Source organism: Theropithecus gelada, chromosome 3 (genome assembly GCF_003255815.1).
Source record: "Theropithecus gelada isolate Dixy chromosome 3, Tgel_1.0, whole genome shotgun sequence".
Taxonomy (NCBI): domain Eukaryota; kingdom Metazoa; phylum Chordata; class Mammalia; order Primates; family Cercopithecidae; genus Theropithecus; species Theropithecus gelada.
In genome coordinates this window covers 35,600,277-35,620,401 of record NC_037670.1, presented here as the reverse complement: position 1 = coordinate 35,620,401, position 20,125 = coordinate 35,600,277, and the positions used below count along the sequence as shown (strand labels likewise).

Genomic DNA, 20,125 nt, shown 5'->3' with positions numbered 1-20,125 from the left:
TCTATAGCTGCATTTCTAGAAGAATTCTGTTTGGCAGCAATACTATATTACTTTTGTTTAACTTGGGAGCCAAAAATCTTAAAACTGAGGCATAATTCTTTTAAAAGCATAGCTAGAAGTTTAATAGTAAATACATTAAACAGTTTCTGCTTATTTTCTCTAAGTGTTTGACATAGTGAGGTCATTTGAAATACAATTTAATAGAATCATCACAGAATATTGGGAAATTAGTACTATCTTGACTCTACATTGCCCTTGCACTAGTAACTGATATAACATTGACCTTAAACATAGTTCTTGAAATGGAAATATCATAATAGGAAGGATGTGCATTTTATTCCAGAGTGGCAATATTTTACTTCTTAATAATCATGTTGTAATAATATTTTTATTGAGACACAGTCTTGCTCTGTCGTCAGGTTGGAGTGCAGTAGCGCCACCTTGGCTCACTGCAACCTCCACCTTCCAGGTTCAAGCAATTCTCCTGCCTCAGCCTCCCAAGTAGCTGGGATTACAAGCGTGTGCCAATATGCCCAGCTAATTTTTGTATTTTTAGTAGGGACTGGGTTTCACCATGTTGGCCAGGATGGTCTCGATATCCTGATCTCATGATCCGTCTGCCTTGGCCTCCCAAAGTGCTGGGATTATAGGCATGAGCCACCGGGCCCAGCCTCCATTGTATTTATTGTACTCACAGGATGTTATTCAGACATGCTAATGACAATTTATTTTATATTTAAAAACTAATGTTTTCATATAACACAGCCATGAATATCATTCAGAAAAGCAAATTGACAGGATTAACAAATAGTTGGTACAAATGCAGAAAGCAGCAGCAGGAAGGCAAATGAAGGCATGTGGAGAAAAAGAGACTTATGAAATCTTTCCTGTCTAGATCTTTGATAAGAACTTAACATCAGTGAGAACATTGAAAAGCCCAGTCTTTGGCAAAAAGATTAAAACAGGCCTTGGCACTATTTGTAAGCAATTTAGATTATCAGAGGAAAGACAATTCTTCGAAATAATATATAATGAGAGACACTGATGCTTCTTTACAGCTTCACAGTAGATCAACAAAAATCATGAATACCAATCATGGCTATTTCTCGATGTAATGTTTTATCAGTAATTCCTTCAAAGAGGTGTTATCCACAAAAATGAAGTATATTATTTAAATTTTTCTAAATGCCACATTAAAAATGTAAACAAGAAACAAGTAAAATTAATTTTAAGAAATGTATTTTTATTTACTCAATATGTACAAAAAATTCGTTTCAATTTGTAATCAATACAATTATTAACAATATATTACACATTCCTTTTTTGATTATATGCCTTCATAATATGTTATGCATTATGCCTGCAACCCATCTCAATTTGAAATAGTAGCATTCCAAGTGTTTGATAGCCACTGCCTAGAAGTTACTATATCAGTCAGCATGGCAATGGACATTGAATACAATGTCTTTCAAAGATAATTTAATTTGAACTAATAAAAAATAAAGTAAGAACTTCTGAAAATATTTAAAATAGCTTGGATAGGAAAGTCAAATTAGTGCAAATAAGATTAAGGGGTCAAATGAAAAGGGGAGAAAGGAAGAGAGGTTTAACTTAACTGCAAAACAGAATTTTGGAGAATGCAGCTAATGACAACAAATTGTTCTCCTAAATTATGATAGTATATAGCTATGTGGTTATGATGATGACAACTTTAGAATAATATGTAAAGAGCTGTTCTTCATTTTATTTCTACAAATAATAATTGAACATCTATTATAGGCTTGGTCATGACAATATGATGGTGAATAAACAGTGGCTCTTCCCTTCGGGGACATAAAGTCAAATAGGGAGTGAAGGCATTTTGCATTTTTGTGACATATTAAACTTATTTGGTAAACAAGTGGAAGACCTAGCAAGGTAAATCTAGTGGAAATTAAGAAGAGCAAAGTTTGTTAAGCACATCTATATCACAAACAGAATTGTTCAGAAAGTAACTCGGTAGCCCTGACATTATATCAAAATCCTCTTTGGCTAGACTATTAAAGTATCCTGTGTAACCGCATATAGAAAAGGACATCAAAGAGATTCCTGAGTTGTGTGGGAAAGCATTTTGCATGATATCTAAAATTCTTTCCAGCCATATAGTAGTATGATTATATAATTATTGTGAGAAATATCTTATTTGAATTATTTGTATACTGTGGTTATTTCAAATTATTTGAATGAAATTAAATATACATAGCACTCATGAATAATCTGCTTTATCAAACACTTACTCTCAGGTATTATTTTGACATCAAGAATTTAACAACAGATTAATAATGCTTGTTAATAGAAAGTTTAGAAAATGCTTTGCTTTCTTTAAAGCAGTTTTCACCGTGATTCCATCCTTTGGAATGACTGTTTCTCCTCCAAACCAACATCTTATTATTTTTATATCAATCCCAAGTTAAGTCAAGAGAATGAGAGGAATAAGAAAGTGCCATTGCTTTTAAACCAAAGGACAATATGACAGAAAAGAGGAATTTTTAAATTCTTTCCAAAGTAAAAATTCTAAATGTCTTTTTACTGCTTTAATATATTGTTTAAACTCAAACAATGAGACATTTGATACTTTACTGTATATTCAGCCGTGTGTCTGTAAACATTTACACCAATTTACATTAATTTCTATTTGGTCTATGAGACCATGATTCCCATTAAAATGACTAATCTATAGATGGAAACTTCCATTGCTACTCTTCTTCAGGTTTTTCCAATTGAAAAGTGATTTGTGTTTCCTTTTTGTTATATAAAATTTTTGTCTGTATATTGTTGGTTAGCCTTAAAGTGATTCCCTAATCGAGTATCTCTTCTTTCAAATTTCATTGTTTTTAAGAATATATAAAATGAGTCTAGTAATAGATCTAATGGAACATATTGAGTAGTTAAAAGTTAAACTGTTTACATAATAGTAATCATTTGCTTATGTAAATAGGAAAAGAATGTGGTTAACTGCCTGCACAAGGCAGGAAATGCAAACATGAAGACCCAGTTAGACAGCAAGTGTTCTGTCTTAGAACCAGGGAGTGAATTGAATATGTACGATGAAGAGGGGTTCATTGCATAGCAGTAACATCACTTATTTCAATATGGGAGGCATAAAAATCATAAACAACAAACATTAAGCCTGCTGTGAAACTGAAAATCTTTAAAGAAATATCATTGAGCAATGGCATTGTCTTGTCTGTTATAGTTATGTGGACTGAGCTAAGTATTCACATGACACTGAAATAATAAGAACAGGAACAAAAGCATTTAGAGGGTTATAATCTAATATGCTGCGGCACAAATCAAATCCTTTACAAATCACTGGGAGACCATATTTCTGTAGTGTTTTTGTTCCATCTGTACGTGAAGAAGTTAGTGTGTCTTTTGTTCGTTTTGTTTACTCAATCACATTTTTCAGCAAAGTAAAATTTGCAAATACCTAAAAAAATGGCTTCTTTTATAAAGCAACATTATAATTAAGTAAATGTGAAAATATAAATCAATTTTGAAAACAAATACAAGAAGATGCATTCATTTTCAGATTAGCACACACACACTTCTAACAAATAAAGTAAAATATGCCTGTAAAAGTACCAATCTTGGTTTTTCTAAGTATTTCAACAATTTCTGAAATAAATACTAAACTTTTACTCTATTAACAAGACATTGGTATATTTCTCATTTTGGAAATATATTTCAGTAAAACCTGTTTTGCAGTAAGCATAGGTAGTCTACTACTTTCTTTTTTTTATTTATTTATTATACTTTAAGTTCTAGGGTACGTGTCCACAACGTGCAGGTTTGTTACATAGTCTGCTACTTTCTAGTACCACTAGTGATCCTCATTCTAGTTTTCTGCCCACTGCCATATCCTGTTCTGTGGTTGGATTTCATTCTCATACTGGTTGCCTCCTTATAAGATAATTACTTTGCTTCAGTATCATGTTTGCGTTCTGTCTTGGTTTGAATTGTGTCACCCCCCAAAAAGATAATGGAGTTTCCTATTTTAGTTCTTTTGGGCTGTTATAACAAAATGCCATAAATTAGATAGCTTATAAACAATAAAATTTATTTCTCACAGTTCTGGAGTCTGGGGATGATCTAATCATCACCCCAAAGGCCCCACCTCCTAATACCATCACCTTGGATTTAGGATTTTGACATATGAATTTGGGGGGAACACAAACATTTAGACCGTAGTACTCTCAGTGCTTCAGAATGTCACCATTCAGAGATAGGGTTTTTACAAATTAAGGAGTAACCCAATATGACTGATGCCCTTATTAAAAAGAGGCAATTTGGACACAGAGACAGAACACGTAGAGCAAACATGATGCAAAGAGGCACAGGGAGACAATTGCCATCTTCAAGTCTGCACCATATCCTTCCCTCACCGCCCTCAGAAGGAAACAACTCCGTGGACACCTTGATTCTGGACTTTCAGGCCTCCAGAACTGTGAGACAGTAAAATTATACTCTTCAAGCCACTTCAAGCCAATCTCTCTGCTGATTTCTGCTCAGGTCTCTTTGTCCGGAATAAGTTTGTATAATCGCCCCAAGATGCAAATAAAGGTGTAGTGATGAGGGGAGACAAGAAACGATAGTGGGCGCATTCTTATTTTTGCCTCTTAAAATTTCAGTCCTGCGACAGTTCTTCCTTGAAAAAATAAATTTTTATTTGACCCATACAAAATAGAATGATAGCAGTGTCCACCATAAAAGAGACTTCATTTATTTCACCACATGTACCACTTGTACTCCATGTAGACATCTGATTGTTCTATGAGAGATTCTATGATTTTTCTATGAGACCCATATATTTATGAAGATGAGTATTATTTAAACAGATAGGTAAGATTAAAAGAGAAGATGGAATGGGAAAAGGGTACATTTAGTATAGATTTCTGGGAGCTTGAAGCAAGGCAACTATGATATAATTCTAGATGTATTATTTATATTCTATAACTTTTTCTTTCCAATCATTCTCCATACTTCATCTCACAGGTTTCTAGAAAACTAATCTATTTACCATACAGTATGCCACTGATAATCTGGAAACATCCAATGCCAACTACTTTCGATTATAAATATATTCTTGTCTTTAATAAAATAAATGATAAAATGACAATAGCGATTGAGTTCGGCACTGTAAATTTTTGTAATTGCTTGATTCTCGCTAATATTAATGAAATAATCTAATGCTTCAACATTCATTTATTGAATAGTCCTTTCAGTGCTGGTATTATCCTTGATTGAAGAAGACACTATTATCCAAGTCTCTAAACAGATATTTACTAAAGAAAATATTCCTTGTGATGAGCCTAAACATTGTCAGAGGATAAATTTTCTATGTGAAACACTAATAATATTTTGTATATTAAGGTATTTTTAAGCTTGGAGTTGCTTATGAATGCTGTTACCTGTTTTGCTCATATTGTAGAGATGTCTCACTGTTCTCTGGTCTCCTCATTCATATTATAAAGTTGTAGCTGGAAAGTAGTGCCAAACCAGTCATTATATTTTCTGTCTTCCCAACCCCTACCAGCCCCCTTTGTTGCTATGTGTAGTAGCTACTGGACCTGAGTGAATGCAAGTACAAGTGGTATGTGCCAGTTTTGGACCAAAGCTTTCCAGAAGTGGGTGCACTCCTTTCTGAACTGGGTGCTTCACTTCTGCTGTCTGATTGTTGATGACAGTGAGGCCCAATGGGATGATGGAACAGCAGAGTGAAAGGAGCCTAGGTACATGAATGTCAGCATGGATGAAAGCAAATCCCTCAACCGGAAGACTTTGCCCAAGATTAAAATATTAATGGCATCAAAACTTCCATTGCTTCCACCTCTATCTCTTTGGATCTGTTTTTAAAGCAGTTAGCCTACTCAACCAATGAGGCCTTTTTTTTTTTTTGGCCATTCTTATAAAAACCTTTAAATGATGAATTCAATGTTTTCTGGACTGCAGTTTCCAAAACAGCAGGGTTGGTGTGTAATTCGTGCACTTTTGGGAACGTACAGTGCTTACCATTTTGTAAATGCTTAATAGATGTGTGATGAAAGAAAACATTTTAGAATACACTGAAAAAGTTATGTTTAGTTTTGTCTGACTCACAAGTAAACATATGGCTCTTATGTTTTTAGCAAATATCAAGCTTTTGAATTTCAACCCAAGTAAAATGTTTCTCCCATGCTTCCCTGACAGAACATTCCCAGCTGTTTCAGTGCAAAGCTCTGACAGCTTCTAGAGCAAAAGTCAATATTAGCTAATTGTCCTACTGCAATTGCAACTATTTTATTTCATCACAATGACAACTTAGATTCCTTCTGCTACCATTTCCTTTGAGATTAGTGTTGCTGAACTTTAGTATTCACAGCTAGTCACAGGGCTGTGACTGTAAATCCTTTTGAGTTACTTATTATTAACTCCTAATATATATGTTCTAATTAACTCATAATAAATCCTCCAAATTACTGCATATCTTACATTTTTCATTAGGATCCAATTGGAAAGAAGTTGCATCACTTTCCTACTGTTAATAAGCATCTTTCTTTACATTGGATGATGCATTTTAGTTTGACATGCCAATTATTCCATTCCATCAATGACCCAGGTTATGTTCTTCCTTCTGTAACAGAATATATTGTAAAATAATGACACTGAAACTGCAACACAGAGAAGACTACACATAAAAACCATGATGTGATCACTGAAGACTTTTGGTATGAGAGTGAATATGTGCATGTGTGCACATGCAATAATGTACACTCGATTTTTATGTACTGTGTTCTGAAAAACCATCTTAATAGACTTCTTGATAGACCCTTAATATTAAGAAAAATTTCTTAATAGAGTCTCTTTAGATTTGTTATTAGAATACTGAATTCATTGAAAGAAATTATAGCATCATTCTTTTGACTGTGTGTTTCCTGGAAAGAACTTTAGTTCCACAGTAGTTAAAATAACATACAGATATATGCTTGTTAATCTTATGTGTTGTGTATGTGTGTGTTGTGTGTGTGTTTGGTCCTTTTGTGCTGTTCATTTTAAAAGAATTTCAGTACAATCAGAGAATAACAGAATCTTAGAAGACATATTACAGTCCAAATAAACCTCTCCCTGTTGGAGGTTCTTGCACAGATGTTGTAAAAAATAAAAACAAAAACAAAAAATAAAACATATTTGTCAGATGAAAAGTACCATTGCTAGTCTTTCTTCAATAATATTACTAAATAAATGTCAGCCTTACCTCATTCGTCTATGGTTATTATCAGACTGACTCATGTTTCTGCTTAAAAATAATAATAAAAGCTGCCACAGTTGTTATGAATGGTTTAAAATAGTGTAGTCATTTTTCAATTTGAAATACAGAAAATAAAGAAGCTTTGAAGCTGTGTTCAGAGTCTAGTAATTTGTATACTCAAGGATGAGGTTATTGGCAGAGGGCATATGTAGATAGCAGTTAGTATTCCTGATAATACTTACACCCACATCTCAGAAATCTGGGTAAGTTTTAGAAGGTGGTAGAAAATATATTTACATAACTGTTAAAGCTTTCTAAAACAATTTTTAAAGCATTTCAAGTTTTCTAAAAAAAAATCGAGTATTTAATCATCGCTTTAGTTTAAGATGATGTACATATATAAAATATTTATTTGAAATGCTTTCCACTAATATCTTTCATAAACCCTTGATTTAAAGAAATAATAATATGGGCAGAGCAAAAACAAAGTATTTCGCCAATTGTTGTAACAGCTATTTTATTTCTAGTTGACCTAAATTAGCCAAAGCTCTTACCTTGTCTGGTTGTGACAACAAATGTTGTGGTCAGTTAAATTTACTTTGAAATTCTTTAGATGGAAACTGTTTTATATATTCCAGTTTGTTTGCTTAAAAAATATACATGGCAATATCTATGTTCAATTGTACAGCAGAGATTCTGAAACTGTCCAAAGTTGAAAGTTAAATCCTATATGCATATTTCTTGTATTTACTCAGCATGATGTTAAAATTTAAAGAAGCATCACAAAACGAATAAAATAATTTCATGTGTTCCAAAATAAGTGAAAAGACACTGTTTCACCACCATTTCTCTTAATCACTAGGATTATGATATGTGGAATCATTTGAGAGTCAGGGAATGAGATTTTGAGTAATGAAAAACATCTTGAACAAAGACTTTGAAATGGGGGTGAATCATGGCATTTGGATATGCTATAATGAGATAATCTAGGTATAAAAGGATGAGAAGCAAAGCTAAAATGACAACAGAGGGAGTGCAAAGGAAATAATAAATACTCAAATCTAGAACACTGATAGGGCTTGAAGCATGTCTGGAAGTGGAGAATTAAAGAGAAATGAAGAATCAAAAGACAACAAAAAATAATTTGGACAGGGAAGATTAAAAGTATCGCAAAGATTATAGAGACTGTAAAAAGATATTAGTTTAAGCTTCAAGAAAGCAAACCACAGATTGTTGGATATTCTATGTCTAGCTAATTATAGTTTCTAAGAAAACATGGTGGAGATTAAAAAATTGCTCATCTCTCAAATTCAAGATAAAACATGCACATTTTCTTCAAATTTATTAAAAACACTGTTTTCAACATGTTATTCATGGAGTCTGGAACATTTTTGAAACTTAAGTGCATTTGTCAGTCTTTATAACTGTAGAAAAATTATATGGTAAGTATGATTAGGATCAAAATAATTACCCTTGCAAATCAAGCAAAAGTACCCAACCTTTTAATATTATATTTTCAAATAGCGTGAATCTGAAACTTAATTTTACATACTTGTACTCTTATTTAAGAGAATTTAAGGGGGAAAAAAAATAGTCCAGGCCGGGTGGCTCACACCTATAATCCTAGCAATTTGGGAGGCTGAGACAGTAGAATCACTAGAGCCCAGGATTTCAAGCCCAGCTTGGAAACATAGTGAGACCTCATCTTGACAAAAACTAAAACATTAGCCAGGCATGGTGGTGTATGCTTGTAGTCCCAGCCACTTTGGGGGCTAAGATAAAAGGATCTCTTGAGCCCAGTGAGTTAAGGCTGCAGTGAGCTCTGATCCTGCCATTGCAGTCTAGCCTGGGTGACAGTGAGATTTCACCTCAAAATAAAAAGGGTGGGGAATTGGTAACATTTTCTTATCTAGCCCATTCCTCTCTTTGACAAGTATTTTAAAAAGCAAACAACCACAACCAAACAAAACCTGATTGGTCAAATCTCCTGAGTTGTCATTGTTAGCATCCTTGTTTTCTCAAGTGCTTTTAGAAATTTAGAAGGCTGGTATGTGTGTCTGTGTTTTCTACCACTTACTATTCAATTATTTTTTAAGAATGTGTAAATAATCACTGGATGTTATTATGCCTAATAGATGATGTTTAACACATTGACAAAAAGAAAATATGTACTCATACAGAAATACTGTGACTTAGGTCACTTACATACTTGGGAGGGGCAAATCCTGCTGATTTTGAGTGTGTTGAAATGCTGAAGCTATTTTTCACATGTTTTGGGTACATTTCTTTTTGTAAGTTTTTTTTTTTTTCTCATTATTTGAAAACCCAATGGGACTGTAATAAAACTGGGAAAATGTGATCCATATGTTTTGGAATCTTTTGCAATTAAATCATCAAATTACCATTCAAAATATTTTGAACATTGAATATAAATGGCCTAAATGCTCCACTTAAAAGACACAGAGTGGCAGAATGGATTAAAATCCACCAACCAATTACCTGCTGTCTTCAAGAGTCTTACCTAACACATAAGGACTCACATAAACCTAAGGTAAAGGGGTTAAAAAAAGATATTCCATGCAAATGGAAACTAAAAGTAGGAACAGTTATTCTTATATCAGTCAAAACATACTTAAAAAATAGTTTAAAAAGACAAAAAGGAACATTATATAATGATAAAAGGATTAGCCTAACAGGAAAATATCACAATCTTAAATATATATGCACCTAACACTGCAGCTCACAGATTTATAAAACAATTACTACTAGAATGAAGAAATAAGATAAATGGTCACACAATAATAGTGGGGGAATTCAATACTCCACTGATATCACTAGACAGGTTATTAAGACAGAAAGTCAACAAAGAAACAATGAACTAAAACTATACCTTAGAAAATGGACTTAACAGATATTTACAGAAAGTCAACAAAGAAACAATGAACTAAAACTATACCTTAGAAAATGGACTTAACAGATATATTCAGAACATTCTACCCAACAAATGCAGAATATACATTCTTTTCATCAGCACATGGAACATTCTCCAAGATATACCATATGATGGGCCACAAAACAAGTCTCAATAAATTTAAGAAAATCAAAATTATGTTAAGTACTCTGTCAGTCCACAGTGGAATAAAATTAGAAATTAACTCCAGGCCGGGCGCGGTGGCTCAAGCCTGTAATCCCAGCACTTTGGGAGGCCGAGACGGGCGGATCACGAGGTCAGGAGATCGAGACCATCCTGGCTAACAGGGTGAAACCCCGTCTCTATTAAGAAATACAAAAAACTAGCCGGGCGAGGTGGCGGGCGCCTGTAGTCCCAGCTACTCGGGAGGCTGAGGCAGGAGAATGGCTAAAACCCGGGAGGCGGAGCTTGCAGTGAGCTGAGATCCGGCCACTGCACTCCAGCCTGGGCGACAGAGCGAGACTCCGTCTCAAAAAAAAAAAAAAAAAAAAAAAAAAAAGAAATTAACTCCAAAAAATAATCCTCAAAACTATACAAATATATGGAAACTAAATAATCTGCTCCTGAATAATCATTGAGTCAACAATGAAATCAGAACGAAAACTTAAAAATTTTTTGAACTAAATGGTAATAGCAACACAACCTATCAAAATCTCTGTGAGACTGCAAAAGTGGTGCCAAGAGAAAACTTCATAGGATTAAATAGCTATGTCAAAAAGTCTGAAAGAGTATTAATAAACAATCTAAGCTCATACCTCAAGGAACTAGAGAAATAAGAACAAACCAAACCGAAACTCTACAGAAAAAGAAAAGAAATAATGAAGATTAGAGCACTCAGTTCCACATGGCTGAGGAGGCCTCACAATCATGGTGGAAAGTGAAGGAGGAGCAAAGGCACATCTTACATGGTGGTAGGCAAGAGAGCATGTGCAAGGGAACTGCCCTTTACAAAACCACCAGATCTCAAGAGAATTATTCACTATCATGAGAACAGCATGGAAAAAACCCACCCCCATGATTCAATAGCCTCCAATGGGGTCCCTCACATGACATATGGGGTTTGGGGAGCTATTAGGTTGGTGCAAAAGTTATTGCTCTTTTTGCTATTACTTTTAATGGCAGAAATCGTGATTAATTTTGCACCAAACTCATACAATTTAAGATGATATTAGTGAGATTAACCTAAAAACAAAGAGAGAATATCCAAATAAGTTCAATTAGAAACAAAATGGAAAACATTACAACAGATGCCACAGACACACAAAATATCATTCAAGGCTACTATGAACACCTTTATGTGCATAAACTAGAAACCCTGGAGGAGGTGGATAAGTCCCTGGAAATATACAGCCCTCCTAGATTAAACTAAGAAGAAACAAAATCTGAACAGAACAAAAACAAGCAGCAAGATTGGAATTGGGATTTAAAAATTACCAACAAAAAAATGCCCCCAAGACCAGATGGATTCACAACTGAATTCTATCAGACATTCAAAGAAGGATTGGTACCAATCCTATTGACACTATTCCAAAAGACAGAAAAAGAGGGAATCCTCCCTAAATCATTCTATGAAGCCAGTATCACCCTAATACAAAAACCAAGGAAGGGCATAACAAAAAAAGGAAACTGCAGACCAATATCCCAGATGAATATGGATGAAAAAATCCTCAAGAAAAAGCTAGCTAACTGAATTCAAGAGCATATCGAAAAGATAATCCACCGTGATCAAGTGGGTTTCCTACGAGGGATGCAGGGATGATGTAACATCCACAAGTCAATAAATGTGACACATCACATGAATAGAATTAAAAACAAAAACCATGTGATTCTCTCAATGGATGCAGAAAAAGCATTTGACAAAATCCAGTATCATTTTATAATTAAAACTTTCAGCAAAATTGGTATAGAAGGGACATATCTTAATGTAATAAAAGCCATCTATGACAAACCCACAGCCAATATTATACCAAATGGGGAAAAGTTGAAATCACTCTCCAAGAACTGGAGCAAGAAAAGGATGCCCACTTTCACCACTTCTACTCAACATAGTACTGAAAGTCCTAGCCAGAGCAGACAAGAGAAAGAAATAAAGGGCATTCATATCAGTAAAGAAGTCAAACTGTTGCTGTTAGCTGATGATGTGATTGTATACTTAGAAAACCCTAAAGACTCATCCAAAAAGCTCCTAGATCTGATCAATGAATTCAGTAAAGTTTCTGAATACAAAATAAATGTGCATGAGTCAATAGCACCACTATACACTAACGGCATCCAAGCTGAGAATCAAATAAAAAACTCAACCCCTTTTACAACAGCTGCAAAAAATAAAATAAAATGCTTAAGAATATACCTGACCAAGGAGGCAAAATATCTCTACAAGAAAAAACACAAAGCACTGCTGAAAGAAATAATAGATGACACAAACAAATGGAAATACATTCCATGCTTCTGGATGGGTAGAATCAATATTGTGAAAATGACCATACTTCCAAAAGTAATTTACAAGTTCACTGCAATTCACATCAAAACACCATCATCATTCTTCACAGAACAAGAGAAAAACAATTCTAAAATTTATATGGGACAAAAAAAGAGCCCATATAGCCAAAACAAAAATGAGCCAAAAGAGTAAGTCTGGAGGTATCACATTACCCAACTTCAAACTATACTATAAGGCCATAATCACCCAAATAGCATGCTACTGGTATAAAAACAGACATGTAGACCAATGGAACAGAATAGAGAGCCCAGAAATAAAGCCAAATGCTTAACAGCCAACTGAACTTCAACAAAGCAAACAAAAGCATAAAGTGGGGAAAGGACACCCTATTCAACACATGGTGCTGGGATAATCAACAAGCCACATATAGAAGAATGAAACTGGATTCTCGTTTTTCACTTTATATAAAAATCAACTCAGGATGGATTAAAGACTTAAATCTATGACGTGAAACCATAACAATTCTAGAAGATAACATTGAAAAAACTCTTCTAGACATTGACTTAGGCAAAAAGTTCATGACCAAGAACCCAAAAGCAAATGCAACAATAACATGGGACTTAATTAAACTAAAAAGCTTCTGCGCAGCAAAAGAAATAATCAGCAGAGTAAACAGACAAACCACAGAGTGGGAGAAAATTTTTGCAAGCTATGCATCCAAGAAAGGACTAATATCCAGGATCTTATAGGAACTAAAATAAGTCAGTGATAAATAATAATAAGAATACTCATCAAAAAGTAGGCTAAGGACATAAATAGAAAATTCTCAAAAGAAGATATACAAATGGCCAACAAACATATGAAAAAGTGCTCAACATCACAAAATGCAAATCAAAACCACAATGTGATGCCAACTTACTCCTGCAAGAATGGCCATAATTAAAGAATCAAAAAATAGTATACGTTGCCATGAATGTGGTGAAAAGGGAACACTTTCACACTGCTCTTAGGAATGTAAATTAGTACAACCACTATAGATAACAGTATGGAGAATCCTTAAAGAAGTAAAAATAGAGGTACCATTTCACCTAGCAATTCCACTTCTGGGTATCTACCCAGAGGAAAAGAAGTCATTATATAAAAAAGACGCTTGCACATGCATGTGTATAGCAGTATAATCCACAATGGCAAAAATATGAGACCTAGCTAAATACCCATCAACCGAGTGGATAAGAAAATATGGTTTATTTATATATACCTTGACTACTACTCAGCCATAAAAAGAAACAAAATAATGGCATTCACAGCAACCTGGATGAAGTTGGAGACCATTATTCTAAGTGAAGTAACTCAGGAATGGAAAACTAAACATCATAATTTCTCACTAATAAGTGGAAACTTAGCTATGAGGATGCAAACGTATAAGAATAATATAATGGTCTCTGGGAACTTTGGGGGAAGGATGGGAGTGGGATGAAGGATAAAAGACTACACACTGGGTTCAATGTAAGTTGCTTGGGTGATGGATCATTTTGGGTGATGGATCAGATTTTGATGATGCATCAGAATCTCAGAAATCACCGCTAAAAAACTGATCAGTTTAACCAAATACCACCTGTTCCCCCCAAAATGGAAATAGTAATAATAATGATAAATAAAAATTTTAAAAACCAAAAATTAAAATAAGAGCTCTTTTTCAAACATATGCACCTACACAAGAAAATAATGCCCAATTCATAGGGTTGTGTTGCTGAAATATTTTATCAAATATTTATTTTATTTTTAGTGTTGAACGGCATTATCAAATAAATCATTCTATGATATTACCAGTAATATATAATTTTAAAATGATCAAACAGCTGGGTGCAGTGGCTCACGCCTGTAATCCCAACACTTTGGGGAGGCCAAGGCGGGTGGATCATCTGAGGTGAGGAGTTCAAGACCAGCCTGCCCAACATGGTGAAACTCCTTCTCTACTAAAAATCCAAAATCCAAAAAATGAGCCGGGCATGTTGGCAGGTGCCAGTAATTCAGTAATTCCAGCTATTGGGGAGGCTGAGGCAGTAGAATCGCTTGAACCAAGATCATGCCACTGCACTCCAGCCTGGGCTACAAGAGCGAAACTCCCTCTCAAAAAAAAAGAAAAAAAAAAAAAGATAAAGCATTATTTACTACTACATAGGCAAAAACTTTTGCTCAGTGCTCATTTACCTACCACCAATTCACTATCCAAACTTGTCAGCATTTGCTGTAAACAAATCCAAACATGGGCAAAGGACTCTCAAATGCATTCAAATCTATTACCCTTTTACTGATGTCCTTCAGAAAAAAAGTAACCTTTTTTAGGTAAACAATATGAGAATTTGATGTTTGGTGTCTTTATTAACATATCTACTGGATAAATTATTCATTTTGTCACATTTGACTTTAAAATGTAGTGTTTTTATAATCTCACAAAACTAGTAAAAAATTGTTTTTTTCAGTTTTTAATTTTTTATTTATTTTATTTTATTTGAGACAGAGTTTTGCTCTTGTTACCCAGGCTGGAGTACAGTGGCGCGATCTCGGCTCAGGGCAACCTCCGCCTACTGGGTTCAAACGATTCTCCTACCTCAGCCTTCTGAGTCGCTGGGATTACAGGCGCCCGCCATGCGCAGCGAATTTTTTGTATTTTTAGTAGAAACGGGGTTTCTCCATGTCAGCCGGCTAGTCTCGAAATTTTTTTATTTCTTTATTAAGATTATGTATTTCCTGACCTCGTGACCCGCCCCCCTCGGCCTCCCAAAGTGCTGGGATTACAGGCGTGAACCACCAAGGCCATCCTGGCGAAATTCCATTTCTACGCAAAATACAAAAAATTAGCTGGGTGTGCTGGCGGACGCCTGTAGTTCCTGCTACTTGGGAGGCTGAGGCACAAGAATCACTTAAACCTGAGAGACAGAGCCTGCAGTGAGCCAAGATCCCACAGTTGCACTCCAGCCTGGGCGACCGAGCAAGACTCTGTCCCCCGCAACACGTCCCCTCGCAAAAAAGAATCTATTTCCATATCTAATATCTATCACTTGTCTCTGGCATCGAACAGGGTATTTAGAAAAACAAAAATCTCATGTTGTTGGAAGAATTTTCTACTTCGTAATTTGTAGTCATCACAGCCACTGCTGGATCTGATATATATCCTTTCACTTTCACAAGTGAAGTCAGTTAAGTTCCATTCACTGAGAGTAATACCAGTAATACTTGGAAAAGTAATACTTTTCCAAGAGATCTCTTCCTCACCTACCTGCCTATCGGTATTGGAACTGTTCTTTATCTTAGGAGAGCTTTTTCTTTTCTTAGCTAAAATTGAAGGCATTTTAACAAATATTTCTGACATTAGCGATTATTTATTCAAGCAACTCTAAATTTGAATGCTACAGGAAATTATAAACAGTGAAAGAGTAGCAGTATTTGTTATTCCTAACAAAGCATGTTTACTGCAGTAGCAGAGAAACTTTGGATAAACACTTGAGAAAATATAAATTGGCCGGGCGCGGTGGCTCAAGCCTGTAATCCCAGCACTTTGGGAGGCCGAGACGGGCGGATCACGAGGTCAGGAGATCGAGACCATCCTGGCTAACACGGTGAAACCTCGTCTCTACTAAAAAGTACAAAAAACCAGCCGGGCGTGGTGGCGGGTGCCTGTAGTCCCAGCTACTCGGGAGGCTGAGGCAGGAGAATGGCGTAAACCCGGGAGGCGGAGCTTGTAGTGGGCTGAGATCCGGCCACTGCACTCCAGCCTGGGCGACAGAGCGAGACTCCGTCTCAAAAAAATATATATATATATATATAAATTACAGGGCATAGCTAAGAAAACATTCTTAAACATAGTACGTTTCATTTATAGAAAAACATTGGTGTAGTCTTTCTTATTATAAATATACTTTGCATTTGAAACACAGTTTTTAATTTCCAAAAATCCTGTATTTTTACAATTCTATTTCTATTATAAGCAAAAATGTAAAAGAATGTCACGTATTATTTCTGAGTAGCTGCACTGTTACGATTTTCTGTGTTTTGGGGCAAAGACCATTACTATAATGACTACTGTGTGAATATGTAATTACACATGTACTGCTACGGTTGTGTAGAGATAACATGATCTATTTATGCAAGCATAAAATATGGCCATATGGTTTATATTCCGGACTCGCATATTATGAAATCATTTGTAGCCCTACCCTGAACTTCCACAGAGACACATCACACACATGAGATACACACATGGGCATTGTGGTTTCAAAACTCTTTGTGGAAAAAAGCTGAGATAAACAAATAGAGCAGAAATCTCCTCCCTTCAAAGTTGTGAATATTATGTCTTGGAAAGAAAATGAACCTGGGGTCAGACAGATGGAATTGTAGTATTACCTATGACAAATTATTCAACCTCCCTAACCCTAAGCTTCTTCATTCTAGAAGAGAAATCAGATTATTAAACTTCTATATACATCTGTTTGAAAATGCTAGGAAAATAGTAGACATGCAATAACTGGTCGTGAATGTTTTTCTTTTTTCTTCCTATCACACTACCATATCTAAAATGTCACTTTATGTCATTATGCTTTTTTGCAAAAGGTTAATTAAAATCAAAGTACAGGTTATAGGCAATATCATGAAATGAATGATTACATTCCTGATTTAAAAACTTGATAAGAAACCACTATTTATTAGAAGATTCAAATTCTTACCAATGAGTGTTTTAGCTTAACTTAAATTCTGTATATAAGAAAATTAAGATTATTATGCCTTTAGTGAACTGACAATAAAATGTAGATGATGACCCAGCATATTCCATGATATTTACCCAAATGAGTTAAAAACTTATGTCAACACAAAAACATGTGGAGCACATGGAGATTTACTGTAGCTTTATTCATAATTCCCCAAGCAACCAAGATGTCCTTCAGTAGAAGAATGGATAAATAAACTGAAGTACATTCAGACAACTAAATATTATTCAGTGATAAAGGCACTATCAAACCACAAAAATACATGGAGGAAGAAAACTTAAATGCACATTGCTAAATCTGAAAAGACTAAATAAAAGCCAATCTGAAAAGGCTACTTACTGTATAATCCCAACTCTATGACATTCTTGGCAAAGAAGACACCACTATGGAGACCTTATAAGGAATAGTGGTTGCCAGGGATTTAAGGGGAGGAAGGGAGGAATAGGTGGAACACAGAGGATTTTTAAAGCAATGAAAGTACTCTGCATGATACAGTAACGGTGGGTACATGCCACTATACATTTGTCCCATAGAACGCACAACTCAAAGAGCGAGACTTAATGTAAACTGTGGACTTTGAGTGATGATGTGTCTATGCAGGTTCATCAGCTGTGACAAATGTACCACTCTGGTTGGGGATGTTGATAATGAGGCAGGCTGTACCTGTATGGTGGCAGGGTTATGTAGGGAATCTCTGTACCTTCATCTCATCTTTCCAGTGAACGAAAAATTACTCTAAAAATAATATCTATTAAAAGTGCAGGTTATGAATGTTAATTTAAAAATTTAGTATTTTTACAGGGAGAATATATTCAGTTATTTGTTGTGTAAATAAAATTAACATAATTTTTTTTTAAAATGATGAAGGCTTATATTTTAGCTGAAAATACATGGAAGCAATAGCCATTACATTAAATACCTAAGAAAAAATATGTATTATGTCATGCAAAGAGTCAAGAAGATATATGCCCATTCATGCATATACATCCTACAACCATGTGGTTCAATATCAAATTGAGCTTGTGGAGTAAAAATGTATGAACAGAGATGTTGCAACAAGCACATAAATCTCTCAAGTCACAATGTCCCACATATAACAGAAGTGTAAGGGAGCACTTCAGATAAGCATGTAACATTGCAGGTAATAAGAAAAAAATAATAGACTGAAGGAGAATACCATTGACTTATTAAGCGACAACTATTGATGTGTGCTAGCTGGTTGATACATGTAACTTCATCTTCATAATCATATCAATTTTTAAGGGTAAATATTCTTGTCATTTTATGGATAACAGAATAAAGGCTCCAAGAAACTACATCATTTTCTTGAGATCACATCATCAACATTATACATGTTTTAGGAATTGGATTATAAAAACAGAGTAAAACTACCTCAGTGTCAAAATGTTTTTCTTTTTTTGTCATATGCCCTTCAACAGTTACACTGCAGCAAGGAACAGAACACATTTCTCTCCTAAATAAATAGCCTATAAGATATTTTTGCATCCCAATCTTTTAAACTGTTCAAATATTTGAAATTGACCATTATACAAACCAGCTCTTCCCCCACTGTTTTTAAGATGAAAGTTACTTTCCTTCTCTGAGACTTGATTTTTTCCTTTGTGGAATGAGGAGAATAATACTAATTACTTTGCAGGGTTGTTGTCAGAATGGGGCAGCTGATGTTTAATGCCCCCTCCAAACACGCAACCAAACCTGAATATGAAACATAAAAAACAAATACACTGAAGAATCAACTTATTTGTAATTTCATTCATTTCTTTTTTTTTTTTTTTTTTTTTTTTGAGACGGAGTCTCGCTCTGTCGCCCAGGCTGGAGTGCAGTGGCCGGATCTCAGCTCACTGCAAGCTCCGCCTCCTGGGTTCATGCCATTCTCCTGCCTCAGCCTCCCGAGTAGCTGGGACTACAGGCGCCCGCCACCTCGCCCGGCTAGTTTTTTGTATTTTTTAGTAGAGACGAGTTTTACTGGGTTAGCCAAGATGGTCTTGATCTCCTGACCTCGTGATCCGCCCGTCTTGGCCTCCCAAAGTGCTGGGATTACAGGCTTGAGCCACCGCGCCTGGCCAATTTCATTAATTTCTTAAGAAAAAAGAATAATGCCAGTTGGCAAGTCAGATTATGCTGGTGTAATTAGGCTACTTATCATGCTCCTGCCTTTCACTGGAGCATGTTTTCTATCTTATATACTCATCAAATCTGAGGGAACTCCAACTTAAACACATTTTTACCTTGTCTTTCTGCTGCTGCCAATTTCAACTTTTGCTGAAAGTACTATTTTTGTCTTACTTGTTTTGAGTGCTAAAAATCTTCATACTATCTCACTCTAGAAATATCATTTTCACTTTTGTCTTTTAGTGCTTTTTATTATTTTTAAAATTATCCTCCTTATTTATTCCTCTCTTCAACATTAAGCAATTTTCCACAGCCAGTGAGATTTGGGAAACACTGCCATATTTTTGGTGAGGTATGATTATGGCTGCCTCCTGCGTGGCAGCTACATTAACTACTGCAATCTTCATAATGGCTCTGAGGTGGGTACTGTTATTATTCATCCCTGTGCAGATGAGGAACCTGAGGCCAGGTGGGGTAAGGCCTAATCCAAATCACAGAGCTAGCAAAATCTGGGTGTGATTGAAATCTTGGCGGGCTAGCTTCAAATA

The 20,125-nt window shown here is 35.2% G+C and overlaps 1 pseudogene across 1 annotated transcript in view; it reads right to left on the bottom strand.

The window, feature by feature from the left end:
- Positions 1–19,090: 19,090 nt before the first annotated feature.
- The window catches only part of LOC112621581, a 29,142-nt pseudogene continuing 28,107 nt past the window's right edge, over positions 19,091–20,125 (bottom strand). Inside the window, exon 2 of the transcript XR_003118750.1 lies at positions 19,091–19,160. The product of XR_003118750.1 is annotated as a eukaryotic initiation factor 4A-I-like (transcript). The remainder of the gene's footprint in view (positions 19,161–20,125) is intronic.